General features: G+C 41.9%; 1 protein-coding gene across 5 annotated transcripts in view; it reads right to left on the bottom strand.

Annotated features, from left to right (window-relative positions):
• The window catches only part of SCAI (suppressor of cancer cell invasion), a 134650-nt gene that overhangs the window by 75244 nt on the left and 42402 nt on the right, over nucleotides 1–17004 (bottom strand). Inside the window, exon 1 of one of the 5 annotated variants that reach the window (XM_059142323.1) lies at nucleotides 960–1023. The exons of the other annotated variants lie outside the window; for them this stretch is intronic. The gene's annotated coding sequence lies outside the window, so the exon portion shown is untranslated. Of the gene's footprint in view, nucleotides 1–959; nucleotides 1024–17004 lie in introns of those variants that run through there. 5 annotated transcript variants of the gene reach the window in all.

Genomic DNA, 17004 nt, shown 5'->3' with positions numbered 1-17004 from the left:
GCAGAGGCTTTAACCCACTGAGCCACCCGGGCGCCCCAAATGTTGTACTATTTAATTTCAGAGAAAGAACTGAAAAATTCCAGGTTTTTTTTTCCTACCTCGGTTACTCAGTGGTTAAGGAAAACCTATTCTCTGAATCTGCGCATGATAACACTACTCTGCAGACATGGTGACAATTACAGAAATTGTAACATGGTACTTCAATAAATTCTAGTAAGAATCTAAAAGTATATGTGTTAGCAAACATGTCACTGACTTTTAAAAAAAATCTGGTATTTCATGAAACATGGGGAGACCAAGTAAAGAGGGCTTCCCAGTTACTGATACTCAGTGTTCATGAACATTCAATTGCCAAAAGCAGGAATCAGACCCAAAGGTTTGTGACAGCAATATGTGCACACAGCACTTACTAACAAAGCCCATGAGTACCTCTTTGAATTGCAATGATAAAACAAAATGACATCCAAATTATAAAAGGTACCTTGATTGCCTACATACTACCAGAAAACAGCTTTACGTATGAGATTACTTATCTGGGGGAAGTTGTTAAGAAAAAAAATCACTTGGGGGCACCTGGATGGCTCAGTCGGTTAAGTGCGTACCTTCAGCTCAGATCTGGGACCAAGCCCCACACTGGGCTCCATGCTCAGCGGGGAATCTCCTTCTCCCTTTCTCTCTGTCTCTCCCCCTGCTTGTGCTCTTTCTCTAATAAATAATTAAAAACTTAGAAAAAAAAAATCACGCTGAAGGGTGTTGAAACAACATGGATTTCTTGTCCCTTGCAGCTAAAGGGAGGGAAACAAGAGCAGGGGACAGGAGAAATCAAGCTCCCAAGTGGCAGACACTATGCTAGGAAATTTATATATATTATTTCATCTTCATATCACCATAAGGTAGACACTGTTACTAGAATTTAGAGATGAAGAAAAGGTTCAGATAAGCTATTTAGCTAGACTTACACAGCTGGAAAAGGACTCCAAAGTCATACTCTTCATTCCAAAGGACCCTCAAGGTCAGCACCCTTAGATAAGAATGCAAAGATTACAAACGGGAGTTGTTTGATCTCCAGTACCCCAACCCTTCCAATCCCATGGGTCTTATCTCTCCTTTCCCTTAAAACATAGCTGACCACATTTTTAAGTTTTTTTTTTTTTTCCTCTCCCAGTAACTGGAACTCCCTCTTTGAAAAAAACTACAAGATCCAAAGAATCACTGAAACCATGTTTTTATTTTTAAACAAACTTTGGTTATCAAATCTACCTGTCAAGGAATGATTCTAATTGTTAGCTTTTTGACTTTGGGAATGTTATTTAATTTTTCTAAGCTTGAGGAGTTCTTCAATTCTAAAATGAAGATTGCACTATTTTCTTCTCATACAGCTATTATAAGTTAAATTGGACAATAATCATAACATTATAGTCCAGGAAGCACACAAATACAGTCAGTAGAAGGTAGCAAATATTAAAACTGGTCATTTATGGAGCACCTGGGTGGCTCAGTGGGTTAAAGCCTCTGCCTTCGGCTCGGGTCATGATCCCAGGGTCCTGCGATAGAGCCCAACATCGGGCTCTCTGATCCGCAGGAAGCCTGCTTGCTCCTCTCTTTGTCTTTGCCTGTCTCTCTGCCTACTTGTGATCTCTGTCTGTCAAATAAATAGATAAATAAATAAAAATCTAAAAGAAAAAAAACCCAACTGGACATTTATACCATTAGTCACAATACAAACAGTCCAGTGTTTGTTCATTCATTCAACAAATATCAACTGAGAGTCCCCTAAATGCCAGGCATTTTTCTAGATGCTAGAATATAGCAGCGAACAAAATGGGCAAAACCCCTGCTTTCACAAAGTGTACTGTATGGCGGAAAGACAAAAACAGAATAAAATACAAATGAATTAGGGCGCCTGGGTGGCTCAGTGGGTTAAGCCGCTGCCTTCGGCTCAGGTCATGATCTCAGGGTCCTGGGATCGAGTCCCGCATCAGGCTCTCTGCTCAGCGGGGAGCCTGCTTCCCTCTCTCTCTCTCTGCCTGCCTCTCTATCTACTTGTGATTTCTCTCTGTCAAATAAATGAATAAAATCTTTAAAAAAAAAAAAAAACAAATGAATTGAATACTCCAAGTGAGAAGTACTGTGAAGAAAACAGAGCAGGAAGGACAGTGTGAGTGGGGTATTGTAATAGTTCAGTTTGAGCAGGTGAACGGACATTTGAAAAGGGAAGCTTCAAGCGGAGTCCTGGATGAAGTGAAGGAGGGAGCAGCCCGGGAGCAGGGAGGCTGGGGTTCCAGGCGGACTGAACAAGGACAGCCACTGAGGGAGGTATCCGTGCAGTATGCAGGGTAAGAACAATGGGTGCTGTCTATGCGCACGACACTGAAGAAACCTCAGCTCCTCATCAACTGATAGAAACAGGATTCTTGGCTGCTGGGTTTTGAGAGCCACGGGAGAGATGAAAATCCAGACACGGGGCACCTGGGTGGCTCAGTGGGTTAAAGCCTCTGCCTTCGGCTCAGGTCATGATCCCAGGGTCCTGGGATCGAGCCCCGAGTCGGGCTCTCTGCTCGGCAGGGAGCCTGCTTCCTCCTCTCTCTCTCTCTCTCTGCCTGCCTCTCTGCCTACTTGTGATCTCTGTCAAATAAATAAATAAAATCTTTAAAAAAAAAAAAAAATCCAGGGGCGCCTGGGTGGCTCAGTGGGTTAAGCCTCTGCCTTCGGCTCAGGTCATGATCCCAGGGTCCTGGGATCGAGCCCCGAGTCGGGCTCTCTGCTCGGCAGGGAGCCTGCTTCCTCCTCTCTCTCTCTCTCTCTGCCTGCCTCTCTGCCTACTTGTGATCTCTGTCAAATAAATAAATAAAATCTTTAAAAAAAAAAAAAAAATCCAGGGGCGCCTGGGTGGCTCAGTGGGTTAAGCCGCTGCCTTCGGCTCAGGTCATGATCTCAGGGTCCTGGGATCGAGTCCCGCATCGGGCTCTCTGCTCAGCAGGGAGCCTGCTTCCCTCTCTCTCTCTCTGCCTGCCTCTCCATCTACTTGTGATTTCTCTCTGTCAAATAAATAAATAAAATCTTTAAAAAAAAAATAAAAAAAAAAAAAAAAAAAAAAAAAAAAAAAATCCAGACACTTATTTCCCAAGGCCAGCACCCTGATGTGGGCTGAACGTGCCCCAAAGAGGGATGCCTTCTTCTGACTGGCCTACCCAGCAAGAGAGACTGCCTTCTGCTAATTTGCATAGGGGTACCATGTAGGCCACCTGCAGCCTCTACAGGATTTCCCTTTCAGTCGAATTTATGGGATAGACAATCACCAAAGCAGTGCTGACTCAGAAAAAGAAACAGACTAATTATGCTGAACTAGATTCTATAATGCCATCCATTAAAAAAGGGGTTAAAATGTGAGATAATCCCAACTTTCATTGTTGCTTTTTATCTGAATGGTGAATAAAAATATTTTTAACCTAATAAATTAAATAAGACCATGTGATTTATAGTGGATCTGCATTCTGAAGCTTCAACCTAAGTACAAGTCCAAACTCCAACATTTTCAGCCAAGTCACATAGCTTACTGTGTAACCTAACTTCAATTTCCTCATTTTTAAGCGAGGATAATGAACACTTCCCTATCTCACCAGCTACTGAAATAAGCTCTAATTAAATGTATTCAGTTTTTCTTATTAAGATAATCAAGTAAAAAAGTAAGGGGTGCCTGGCTCGCTCAGTTGGTAGACCATGTGATTCTAGATCTCTGGGTTGTAAATTTGAGCCCCATGTTGGGTGTACATATTAGTTAAAAACAAAATTTCAAAAAGAAAAGTAAAAAGGTAAATCCAAAGACATCTGACCCTTCAACAACATGGGTTTGAACTGTGTGAGTCCACATATACACACATATTTTTCTAAATAAGCACCGTATTGTAAATGTATTTTCCTTACACTTTTCTTAATAACATTTTCTTTTCTCTAGCTTCCTTTATTATAATAATATTGTATATAATACATATAACATATGAAATACACTTTAATCAACTGTTTATGTTACTGGTAAGGCTTCAAGTCAACAATAGGTTATTATTAGTTAAGTTTTGGGGAGTCAAAAGGTACACATGGATTTTCAACTGTGCATGGAGTGGGTGCCCCCTAACCCCATATTTTTCAAGGGTCAACTGCATGAGAAGTAGACAACGTTTTTATTAGGGAAAAAGACCTTGTGTCTATCAAAAGACTTTAAACTAAAAAGGCTAAAAGAATTCAAATAAATCAATAGCCCAAATTAAAAAAAATAAAATGTTTTGCTGCTGCGGAGTTTCATCTGTTTCTGCTGCTTATAACCCACCCAGAGGGTCACTATGTGCCGTGACAATGACGATGCGATCAGAAGAACAGAGCAGTCCTGCTGACTGAGGATTCCTCATGCGGGCACCCAGTGTCAGACCAACTGGAGTCCCCCCTCGTCTGGGTTAATGCCATCTTATTCTTCTGTCAGGCCTCTACTCTTGGCAAATGCAAGCCCTGTCCTTAGCACAAGAAAGTAGTCCTTTGGTGGCCTATTTGGAGGTCATTAAACTGATTTAAGTGTATCCACCCTCACAAAACTTTTCTGGATCAACCCCGTCAGAAATGCTTTGTTTTGCCCCGAACTCTAAATTACGTTCCCCACACAGCTCAGCTGCCTCACGTCATGGACATTCCTGCACGGTCCCCATCCCCTTGCTAGACTGTAAGCTCCTTGAAAGCAGTCGCTGTCTCCATCTTTCCTCCAAGCACCCCAAGCAAGGGCCGCGAAGTCCAAAATATGAACTGGTCATCAAGGCAGCGAAGGGCAGGCACGGCTGCAGATCTGGAGACACTGCGTGTGTGGACTGAAAAGACCAAAGATGGTCGACAGGAAGGAAAAGTGACGGATGATCTGTGGAAGCTGCGACTCCGCATCTCCCTGAGCATCTGGAAGGGAATGCCAAGTAGTTGCCCTTAAGAGGATGAAAAAAGGCTCACGTTCAATCCTCAAAGAAAGACATCTATAATCGCATCGGCATGGTGGGACGTAAGGGGGCTACAAATACCTTGTGAAGATAAGGAAATCATGTAAATTCCCACAGTCTTCTGATCCACAAATATGCCGATTAGTCACCAGGAGGTCAGCAGGTCTTCTACAAAGATCTGTTTGGGGCCAGCAGAGGTGTGACACAGCAGAGTGGAGAGCACCCGCACCAAACTGCCGGGACTCAAATCCTGGCTTCGCCACCTAAAATCTGAACAGAGCCTTGTGGTCTCAGCCAAGCTATTTGACCGCTTTGTGCCCCAACTTACCCATATGTAAGATGGGGATAATAATAGGATCTGCTTCTTAGTGTTATCACGAAAATTAAGTGAGAATGTATGTAAAGTGTTTGGGGAAAAGCGTGGCACACATTAAAGAGGTAGGATTAAAAGTAGTACTATTAATTTACCATCTAAACTGGGACAGTTCTGAAAAGGGATACTATGAATAATTACATCAAGACTGTTGGAAACTGAGACTGTATCAGGCAAACCAGGACATGTGGTCACCCTGTAAGTCTCAGAAGAAACCACAGGATGTGACCAGGGAGCAGAATTCCCTGCTTCATCTCTTTGTATGGAGACCACCCATAGATACAGGTACCAAATGTTAGCATCCCAATTATATTCTCCTGTTTGCACATATGTTAGACTATGTTTTGTTCTAAATAAGTGGTTTTCATTAATATATTAACCAATATTGACACAATCCTCTCGAGATTAATAACAACCATCCCACAAACACTGAAGATACAGTGAAGCTATCATATCAGCCAGAGAGATGGTAAGACTCCTTGCCCTCAAGAAGCTAAGCCCCAGTTAAATGATTCCTGCAGGTACTTTCCACTAATAGTTGCCAAAGGCCACTGCTATAAGCAAATACACCAAAGCAGGAAGGTATCTCAAAGAAATATTGGAAAAGATGGATAGATGGAAAAATGAACACAGTAAAGAGAAATACACTATGTTACATGGTACTGCCAAATAGATGTAGACATTCTAAGAATTTTTTTTTTTTTAAAGATTTTCCATTTATTTATTTGACAGAGAGAAATCACAAGTAGGCAGAGAGGCAGGCAGAGAGAGAGAGGGAAGCAGGCTCCCTGCTGAGCAGAGAGCCCGATGCGAGACTCGATCCCAGGACCCTGAGATCATGACCTGAGCCGAAGGCAGCGGCTTAACCACTGAGCCACCCAGGCGCCCCAGAATTTTTTTTTTTTTTTTAATTTGACAGACAGAGATCACAAATAGACAGAGAGGCAGGCAGAGAGAGGGGGAAGCAGGCTCTCCACCGAGCAGAGAGCCCAATATGGGGCTCAATCCCAGGTCCCTGAGATCATGATATGAGCCGAAGGCAGAGGCTTTAACCCACTGAGCCATCCAGGCGCCCCAACGTTCTAGAAAGAAAACACAAAACTCGCAGGAAGTATTTGCGGCAAACAGCTTTGTTTGCTCTGCAGTCCCCATTTCCCGTGCTTTGTGCAATTACTGTTCTTGCCGTTGCTTTCTGTGCACTCTCAGTCGGAAAAAAACCCAAAAACGCTTCCATTGGGAAGAAAACATAATTCAAGGGAGAGAGAGAGAAAAAGAGGGGAGAAGGAGGGAAAGAATGAATCAATCAGAGAAACAGTTACTTGCATGTGTAAGATTAAAAGCTCAAAGAAAGAGACCTCAAGCTTGACAGACAGGCACCGAGATGCTTACAGACGAAGCGATGGGATATCGGAGATTTGCTTCAAAATACTCCGTGTCAGGTGAGTAGGTACAGATACAGATAAAGGCAGATTGGCTCTGTATTTACGATTGTTGAAGCTCAGTGATGAGTACACAGTGGTTAATAATTCACCTAATTTTCTCTGGGTTTAAAATTTTTCATAGGAAAAGGTTATTTTTGATTCACGTAAAGTATGGTCTGATTCACATAAGTATGGTTATGAAAGCACTTCTCTCTATTCTTCTAGCTACACCTATGCATGGAAAGACACCTGGGATAATGTTCAGCTACTGTTTATGATGCTTATGTCTGGGTGGTGAGATCTGGGATAGCTTCATTACTTTCATACTTGAACTTTTTACATAATTTAAATTCAAGATAATAATGTTGTTTTCCCAAAAATAATGGGCTGATATTTCTTTTTTTAAAGAGTTATTTATTTGAGAGACAGAGAGAGAGAGACCATAAGTGGGAGGGGCAGAGGGAGAAAGAGAGAATTTCACACAGACTTTGCAGTGAGCACAGAGCCCAATGTGGGTCTCCACCTCATGACTCCAAGATGATCATGATCTGAGCTGAAACAAAGAGTCAGATGCTTAACCAACTGCACCACCGAGACACCCCTAGAGTGATATTTCTTTTTTCTTTTTTTTAAGATTTTATTTATTTATTTATTTGACAGAGAGAGCACAAGCAAGGGGAGTGGCAGGCAGAGAGAGGGGGAGAAGCAGGCTCCCCACTGAGCAAGGAGCCCGATGTGGGCCCTGCACCCAAGATTCTAGGATCATGACTTGAGCTGAAGGCAGAAGCCCAACCGACTGAGCCACCCAGCTGCTCCTGGAGTGAAATTTCTTAAACAGAAAGGCTAACATCCAATATCACAAAATGTTAACAACAGTTGAATTTGATCGGTGGGAATATGAATGATTATTTTCTGTATTATTTTTAATTAAAAAATAAAGTACTTGTGAAACTTTTCCAACATAAGGTTTCTCAGTCTTGGAACTACTGACATTTTAGCCCAAGTGATTCCTTGTCCTGAGCACTACTGGGTATCTAGCAGCATCCCTGGCCTCTCCCTGCTGATACTAGTAGAAATACAACCACCTACTATCGTAACAACTAAAAGTATCTCCAGGTATTATCAACTGTGTCCCTGGAGGTAAAAATCCCCTCTAAGATCCCACTGCCCTAATGTGTATCTTCTCCAAAGCAGTCTCAAGTCTGCAAAATATAAATTCCCCAATCCTTAGGTATATCCTGCATATCTACTACTAATTTTTAACTATCTTTTCTTTTTCTTTTCTACAATTTTCTTTCTTATTCTTAGTTCACTTAATAAGTTCAGACTACCTCAGGTATATAAACCAATTTTGCTGCTGCCGATTTAATGATTCAATTTAAAAAAAAAAATACTGCTTCTGACTCTTCCTTTATTCAGTTTCAAAGCCTGAAACTAAAATCTTAAGACTATATATAGTACTACAACCTTCAAGATTATGGGAAAAAGCAATAAAGGTTATATAATCCAATCTCCTTAAAATATACTACTCAACCTTTGGTCAAACTAAACAGTCCCAAGGCATGCCCCAAAGCAGAGTAACTCATACAAAGATGAAAGCTCACAGGATAATACAATTGTCATTTAGCCTCTTACAACTCAAATGAGATGTGCAGACCAGCCGCATGAGCATCACCCCAGACCTACTAAATCAGAATCTGCATTTTAACAAGCTCTCCAGGCAATATGTATGCACATCAAGCTTAAGAAGCTGTTTTTGAGGGTGCCTGGATGGCTCAGTGGGTTAAGCCTCCGCCTTTAGCTCAGGTCATGATCTCCGGGTCCTGGGATCCTGGGATCGAGCCACACATCAGCGCTCTGCTCAGCGGGGAGCCTGCTTCCCCCTCCTCTGCCTACTTGTGATATCTCTTTATCTCTCTCAAATAAATAAATAAAATCTTTTTTAAAAACACTGTTTTTGACACAAACTGGCTTGAAGCTGAAGTCTAGTGGGCTATATTCTTAAAATAGAGATTAAGTTTCTTTTATTTTTAGAGATGAAATAAATACTGTACAGTTACAAAACAGCCAAAGGGTAAGAGAAAAATTAATGGAATCCACCTCTATCACCTCCCAAGAAAACTAGCTATAATCTTATGAAACCATTCTCAAAGATGAGACAAACACCATATTTTAAAATCAAGCTGAGAAAACCAAAGTTATTTATTATGGATCCTTCCAATTAAGCAAGAAGAATTTAATTAAGTCTCATTGTAAAGACCAAAGCTAGTCTCAATAACATAAAGCTATAGTTCCCAAACCTGGCTGATTATCCTTGAATGTTCATTCTTTAAATGAAGATTTCTGAGATCTACTTCCAGATACGATTCAGGAGGGCTGGGATTCTCTATTTTTTTTTTCAACTATTTTAGTCATTTCTGATGATTGGTTCTATCTGAAAATCACTGTCTAAAGAGGGTAAAAAAAGATACCACTTTCTCATTACTTTTTAAAATAATGGACATGTTATGTGGCCTGTTTCAAATAACTGATATGTAAAAGACTAAAATAAGGGACTAATCAGTTCTGGGGGCTTCAGATGAAGGGAGATCATGTGTTTTCAAATTATCCACACCACGTGTGTTTTCTAATCTATCCACATTAGAAAATGGTGGTCTGAGCCACCAATCATGAACTTCCCTGGAAGAAACAAGCCATTTCTGAGTGTCTAAAGTTGAACTCAATTTGGAATGGCCACAACTAGCAACCTTCTTTAGCACTACAGTCCACACAGTAGGAGCACAGAAATATTTTTTCAGGGGCTCCTGGATGGCTCAGTGGGTTAATAAGCCTCTGCCTTGGGTTTGGGTCATGATCTCAGGGTCCTGGGACTGAGCCCCGTGTCGGGTGCTCTGCTCAGCAGGGAGCCTGCTTCCCTCCCATCTCTCTGCCTGCCTCTCTGCCTACTTGTGATCTGTCAAATAAATAAATAAATCTTTTAAAAAGTAAAAGAAATATTTTTTCAATGAACAAATGATGAATGCTGTAAGATTCTATGAAATTTAAGCCAGATAAGCTATACTGCCCTGTGCAAGCAAGATTACAACAAGGCCTCTAGAAAGGTTTAGATTTCAAGAAGGAGGAAAAGAAACAGAAGAGGAGGGAATGGAAGAGAAAGAAGAGGAGGAAGAAGAAAAAATAGAAGAAGAATTTTTCCAAGACAAGTATTTTAGTGGCAACCTAATAGCCTGTTTCATGAATCCATCCGTTCTTTTCATCTCCCTGTTAACATCATCTCCCTAACTTAATGTCATCTACGCTGGAGCCTCATGACTAGTTCTTCCCGCATCTGCTCCTGAACCCCTCACTTCATTCCTGACATAGCATTGAGAGTAATGTTTTATTTTTTAAGATTTTTTTTTAATTTTAATTTTAATTTTTATTTATTTATTTGACAGAGAGAGATGACAAGCAGGCAGAGAGGCAGGCAGAGAGAGAGGAGGAAGCAGGCTCCCTGCTGAGCAGAGAGCCCCATGCGGGGCTCGATCCCAGGACCCTGGGATCATGACCCGAGCCGAAGGCAGCGGCTTAACCCACTGAGCCACCCAGGTGCCCCGAGAGTAATGTTTTAAAAGGTCTTTGAGATAGATCCAGTGAGTCAAATAAGAAATAAGTTCAGAAGTCAGATCTCCTCCAGATACAACACTGGGGTTCCAAAACAGCAGCAACAGCATAGGTCTTGGTCTGTTCAAGCTGCTCTAACAAAATAGCCACAGACTAGGTAGCGATTAACACAGAAACTGACTTCTCCCAGTTCTGGAGGCAAGAAGTCTGAGATCAGACTGGCAGCACATTCAGGCAGGGGCTCTCTTCTGGCTCACAGACTTGTGCCCTCACATGGTGCCCAATGGTTCAAAACAAGCTCTCGGGAGCTTTTTATAAGACACTAATCCCATGAGGTTCCACCCTCCTAACTTAAAACACGCCCCAAAGGCCCTACCTAGTAAGACCATTACCTCTGGAAGTTTGGATTTCAATACATGAAACTGGGGGGAACACAAACATTCAGACTGCAACCGCTTCCTTAACCAGACATCCTTAACCAAGGTCTTCCAGGGGTATGACCTTGGCAGTAATTCTAGATCTTCTGATTCCCTTGGTTCCTGCTTGCTTTTTAAACCATTAAACCAATATTTCCATCAGTGCTCTGAGGTACTTGACAACCTTCCAATAAATTCCTTTTCTGCTTAACTTGGCTGGAGTTAGGGGCTATAATTCTCAACCAAGAACCTTCCCTGGAACAATGCCATGTCTCCCCTCCCCACACCCATTCCCTTTTAAAGACCTGCCACTCACTGAGTTTTGCCTTCCCCAAATGGGTATAATTAAAAAGCAAAAATTCTAAATACCATTTATATTACCAAACATGCCAGTACACTATATACTCCTGCACAGGGTCACCCTGGCATGTACTGTAGTCTCAGCTGGTAATGCTCATCCTCAAAATACCAGTGTGTCTGGTTCTACCATCTCACTCTTGTCTCTGGCCAAATTGCCTTATTAGAGAAGACTTCTCTGACCAGTCTATATAAAACAGAAAGACCCTTCCTTATAGTACATTATTTTTCTTCAAAGTTATTATCACCATCTGATACATCATACATTTGCTTATTTACATATATTCTATGTTCAGTCACAACATAAACTCCACAAGGGTAGGGACTTTTGTTTTGCCACTTCCCTATCTCCAGTGCCTGCAACAGAGTCTGGCACCTAAGAGCTGCTCAACAAACTCTTGTGGAAGAAATTACTAAGCAAATTTTACTTTTTTTTTTAAACTAATTTATTTATTTGAGGGAGAGAGCATGAGCGGGAAGGAAAGAGGGAGAGAGAATCTCAAGCCAACTCTGCCCTGAGCACAGAGTCTGATGCTGGGATGGAGCTCATAACATTGAGATCATGACCTAAGCTGAAAGCAAGAGTTGTATGTTTAGCTGACTGTGCCACCGAGGTTCCCCTAGCTTTTTTTATTATAAAAATTTATTTTAGGAGGGGCGCCTGGGTGGCTCAGTGGGTTGAGCCGCTGCCTTCGGCTCGGGTCGTGATCTCGGGGTCCTGGAATCGAGCCCCGCGTCGGGCTCTCTGCTCAGTGGGGAGCCTGCTTCATTCTATCTCTCTCTCTGCCTGCCTTGCCGTCTGCTTGTGATCTCTCTCTGTCAAATAAATAAATAAAATCTTTTAAAAAAAATTTATTTTAGGGGCGCCTGGGTGGCTCAGTGGGTTAAGCCTCTGCCTTTGGCTCAGGTCGTGATCCCAGGGTTCTGGGATTGAGCCCCGTGTCAGGCTCTCTGCTCAGCAGGGAGCCTGCTTCCTCCTCTCTCTCTGCCTGCCTCTCTGCCTACTTGTGATCTCTGTCTGTCAAATAAATAAATAAATAAAATCTTTTTAAAAATTTTATTTTAAAAACTACACTTATTGTGGCTAGCACTGGGTAATGTACATAATTGTCCAATCACCATGCTATACACCTGAAACTAATAAATGCTGTATGTCAACTATACTTCAATAACAAAAACTTAAAAAATAAAAAATAAATGGATATTGGGCTGCCCACGTGGCTCAGTCATTTAAGCATCATACCTCTTTTCTTTTTTAAGGCTTTTCTGTTTTTCTTTTGCAGAGAGAGAGAGAGAGAGCAGAAGCAGGGAGAGTGTCAAGCAGAGGAAGAAGCAGATGCCCCGCCAAGCAAGGAGCGCAAGTCAGGACTCGATCCCAAGACCCCGGGATCATGACCTGAGCTGAAGGCAGACCCTTAACCAACTGAGCCACCCAGGCATCCTGCATCTGACTCTTGGTTTTGGCTCAGGTCATGATCTCATGGGTTGTGAAATCAAGCCCTGTGGAGAGCTCAATGCTCAGCACAGAGTGTGCTTAAGTTTCTCTCTCTCCCTCTCCCTCTCCTCTCGCTTGCACACACTCTCTTTCAAAATAAATAAATAAATAGGGGCGCCTGGGTGGCTCAGTGGGTTAAGCCTCTGCCTTCGGCTCAGGTCATGATCTCGGCGTCCGGGATCGGGCCCCACATCAGGCTTTCTGCTCAGCGGGGAGCCTGCTTCCTCCTTTCTCTCTGCCTGCCTCTCTGCCTACTCGTGATCTCTCTCTCTCTCTCTCTCTGTGTCAAATAAATAAATAAAATCTTTAAAAATAAATAAATAAATAAATAAATAAATAAATAAAATCTTTAAAAAAATAAATGGATTTATAAACATGCATTAATTACTTTCACACACACACACACACACACACACACACACACACACGCAGGTTGTGATAGAAGTATGTGTCTCCTAGATCTCCCTTCAAAGAAGGACATGGTGTCCTGTTTGCTGGGAATGCTGCCACCCCTTCAGGGATCATGCAGAGCTGCCTTTCCCAAGGTCATGCTCCCCCCAAAGCGGCCTCCATCCAGTGACTGATGGAGAGAAGGGTATAATGGTACAGCCATTTCAGCCCAACTACTCTAGGACAACTCTGAAAGGCCACTTCGGCTCTAGGCTCTCTAGAGAGTCAGCTTGGACGGTTGTTCAGAACAGAGCTGTACCTCAACTTCTGCCAGATTCTGTCTCTTTCCCATCCCTCCCACAGGTACTAAACACAACAGCACTTCTCAACATCCTATACCCTAAACTCGACCTCAAATTCTGCTTCCAGAAGACCCTGACCTGGAGCATGCTTGTTAAAACTAAGAAACAAACAAACCAATAAACTTCATCCTTATAAAGTGGAAAACTAACATCCCTGTAACAGATCATCCTATGATACGCCTTTTCTCCTGCAGAAATGGTTACATAATGAGAGTCCTCTATTTTTAACTAGGCCTACGGCTAACCAGTAAAATCTATTCTTCCATGCCTCCAGGTATGGCCATATAACTAAGTTATGGCCAGTGAGATCTGAGCTGAAGTGATGTGCATTTCCAGAACTTGTCTTTAGAGGAGTTAATGTGCCCTTTTCCCTCTGACCTTCCCCTTTTTTTGCAAGGAAACGTGGACGTAATACTGAGTATCTCGGACCATGCACATGTGGGCAATAACCTGTAACAGCGCAACCAAATACAAGGAGCCCAGACCCCCGTGGAGACACCACACCAGCCTCACACTTCCCAAACTTGATTATGACCTGAGAAAATACCAAAACCTCTATCTAGTTGAACCTCTACAGCTTGGGTGACAGCTCCCACTGCTGTCTGTGCTCTGGCTGCCTCTGTCCCCAACCCTGTGCTCTCCCTCGCCAGGTCAGCATCTGCAGGTCTCCCGATGGAGACCGCCCTCAGACAGCCAGGACGTCTGGCCATTTACACATCCTTCTTCATGAGCGGTGGTCCTCAAGGGTTAGGGTTAGGAGGACAAAGGCTCTACCTTTTCATTCTGTCCTTGATTGTGACACCTGTTAGGAATAAGCTCCAGAACTCCCCTGCAGAGCTGAGCTGAAGCCTCCTTGAGGTTTTGCTTGATCCTTGCTACATCCTTGTCGGCCTCTAGCCTTTTTCTCTCTTCCCAGACCCACTTCTTCACTCCCTAGCAAGTTTCCCTGAAACTCTTCCTAGTAAGTCACTTCCCTGTGAAATCCCATCTGATGTTCTGTTTCTGGGGCCCCAAACCTGAGACAGTAGTCATTGTGGATATATCCAGTGAGTATCATGCCATTCCCCAGGGTTCATCACAGTTAACACCTGTACACCTTGCCAAACCTTGTCCTCTGCAAAATCAAATATACTGTGACTCTTTTAAATAAAAATGGAATTATAAGGTAAACCATGCACCTCACCTTTTTCACTTAAAATGGTTCATGGACCTGTGGAATTTAAGAAACAAAACAGAGGAGCATAGGGGAAGGGAGGGAAAAACAAAATAAGATGAAATCAGAGAGACAAAGCATAAGAGACTCTTAACTATAGGAAACAAACTGAGGGTTGTTGGAGGGGAGGTGGGTGGGGTAACTGGGTGACGTGCATTAAGGAGGGCATGAGATGTAATAAGCACTAAGTGTTATATGCAACTAATGAATCATTAAACTCTACCTCTGAAAGTAGTAATACACTGTATGTTAATTGATTAAAAAAAACAAAACGATTCATATTCCATGGTTATAGGATATATATATATATATATACACACTTCAATATTTTTCAGGTATATGGCTGCCTATAACTTAAAGTCCAAATAAACACCAAAAACAGTTTTGATATCAAAAATATTTTGATATTAAAAACATTTTGAGCCAGCACCTGGGTGGCTCTGTCAGAGAAGCATGTGACTCCTGATCTTGGGATCATGCGTTCGAGCCCCACATTGGGTATAGAAATTTCATTTATTTATTTATTAAAGGAGAGCAGTGAAGAAGAAATTTACAAAAACGAGAAACTTCATTGACTCATACCTAGAGTTCTGTTCATCAACAAGAAAAAAGATTATATACACATCGACTTCTAGGAACACCAAAAAGAAGCAAGGCAGAATTTACTAAAAATAGATAAATTAGGGACAGGCAGGCAGCTCAGTTGGTTGAGCATCTGAATCTTGGTTTTGGTTAGGGTTGTGGGATCAAGACCTGAGTCAGGCTCTGTGCTCAGTACTAAGTCTGCTTGGGATTTCTCTTCCTCTCCCTCTGTGCACCCCCCACTCATACAATCTCTCCCTCAAATAAATAAATAAATCTTTTTAAACAATAGGTAAATTATATCTTCTTTACCCTACATCTTTAAACTCCTGGAAGGGGTTAAAGGTCTAAAGAAAATTAATATATTTTATGTGTATATATAACTTTCAGTACATTAACACCAAAACATATAACTCTAAATATATTTAAGATATACATAAAACTCGTGTAAAAAATTAGGATGTTCTTCTTTAGACTCTTGTGATTTAAGGAGGCAGGCAGAAGATAAAGGAGAATTAAATGACGTGTTTGTGTATTATTAGTCTAATGCTATTTGAAGTTTGGTGTTTCCAAGGAATATCCTTTCGTTAATGACAAAATATATTTGGGGGGGATGCTGGGTGGCTCGGTTGGTTGACTGACTGCCTTCGGTTCAGGTCAGGACCCTGGAGTCGCAGGATCGAGTCCCACATCAGGCTCCCTGCTCGGCAGGAGTCTGCTTCTCCCGCAGACCTCTCTCCTCTCATGCTCTCTCTCAAGTGAATAAATAAAATCTTTAAAAAATATATATGTGTGTATATTTTGGATATTTAAAAAGGATATGTTGCTCGAATTATGCCTATATTTCAAGGAAGAAGAGTTTATTTACAGATGTTTCATGAGTCTCCAAGAATTAAAATAACAGTCAACAAGCAATAGAAAATTTCTGTATTTCAATACCACCATTATTTAAGATTATCAACACACTTAGAACATAATTGAAAACATAACAGTAGGGGCGCTTGGGTGGCTCAGTCAGCTGAGGCTCTGACTCTTGACTTCAGCTCAGGTCATCATCTCGGGGTCTGAGATCGAGCCTGCATGGGGCTCCACACTCAGCACGGAGTCTGCTTGAGATCCTCTCCTTCTGCCCCTTCCCCTGTGTGCGTATGCTGTCTCTCTCTAAAATAAATAAATAAGGGGCACCTGGGGGTTCAGTCATTAAGCGTCTGCCTTCAGCTCAGGTCATGGCCCCAGGGTCCTAGGGTTGAGCCCCGCATCAGACTCCCTGCTCGGTGGGGAGCCTGCTTCTCTCTCTCCCACTCCCCCTGCTTGTGTTCCCTCTCTCGCTGTGTCTTTCTCTGTCAAATAAGTAAATAAAATCTTTTAAAAAATAAATAAATAAAATAAATCTTAAAAAAAAAAAAAAGAAAATGTAATCTTAAAAACGATCTCTTACTGGATTACAAGTGTAAAAGAGATTTAATAAAGCAATGTAACATTCATTTTCCACAAACTGACGATACTGGTGCATTAAATCAAACAGAAGCCTTTAAAAGACAAACTCCTATGAATGACAAAATTGTTTTATATTCATTTGGAACTGTTCAATGTTAACATATCAAAAACTCTGGTGGGCCAATAATCTGTAACGTAATTTAAGAATGTTAAAATGAGGCATGTAGAGAGATGCACTTGCACTGCTGGTAAATTAAGAAACAGAGGAGGGTCAGATGTGAGACAGAACTTCTATGGTGGTGTTTTTCCTATTTGTGCACTGCAAAGGGAAATCTCCAATCTAGTTATTAAACTTTCAGTCTGTCAGAGGTAATAGCTATTATGC

The sequence above is a fragment of the Mustela lutreola genome, chromosome 12, assembly GCF_030435805.1.
Source record: "Mustela lutreola isolate mMusLut2 chromosome 12, mMusLut2.pri, whole genome shotgun sequence".
Taxonomy (NCBI): domain Eukaryota; kingdom Metazoa; phylum Chordata; class Mammalia; order Carnivora; family Mustelidae; genus Mustela; species Mustela lutreola.
Note: the sequence above shows the minus strand (reverse complement) of the source record. Positions and strands in the feature narration are given on the sequence as shown.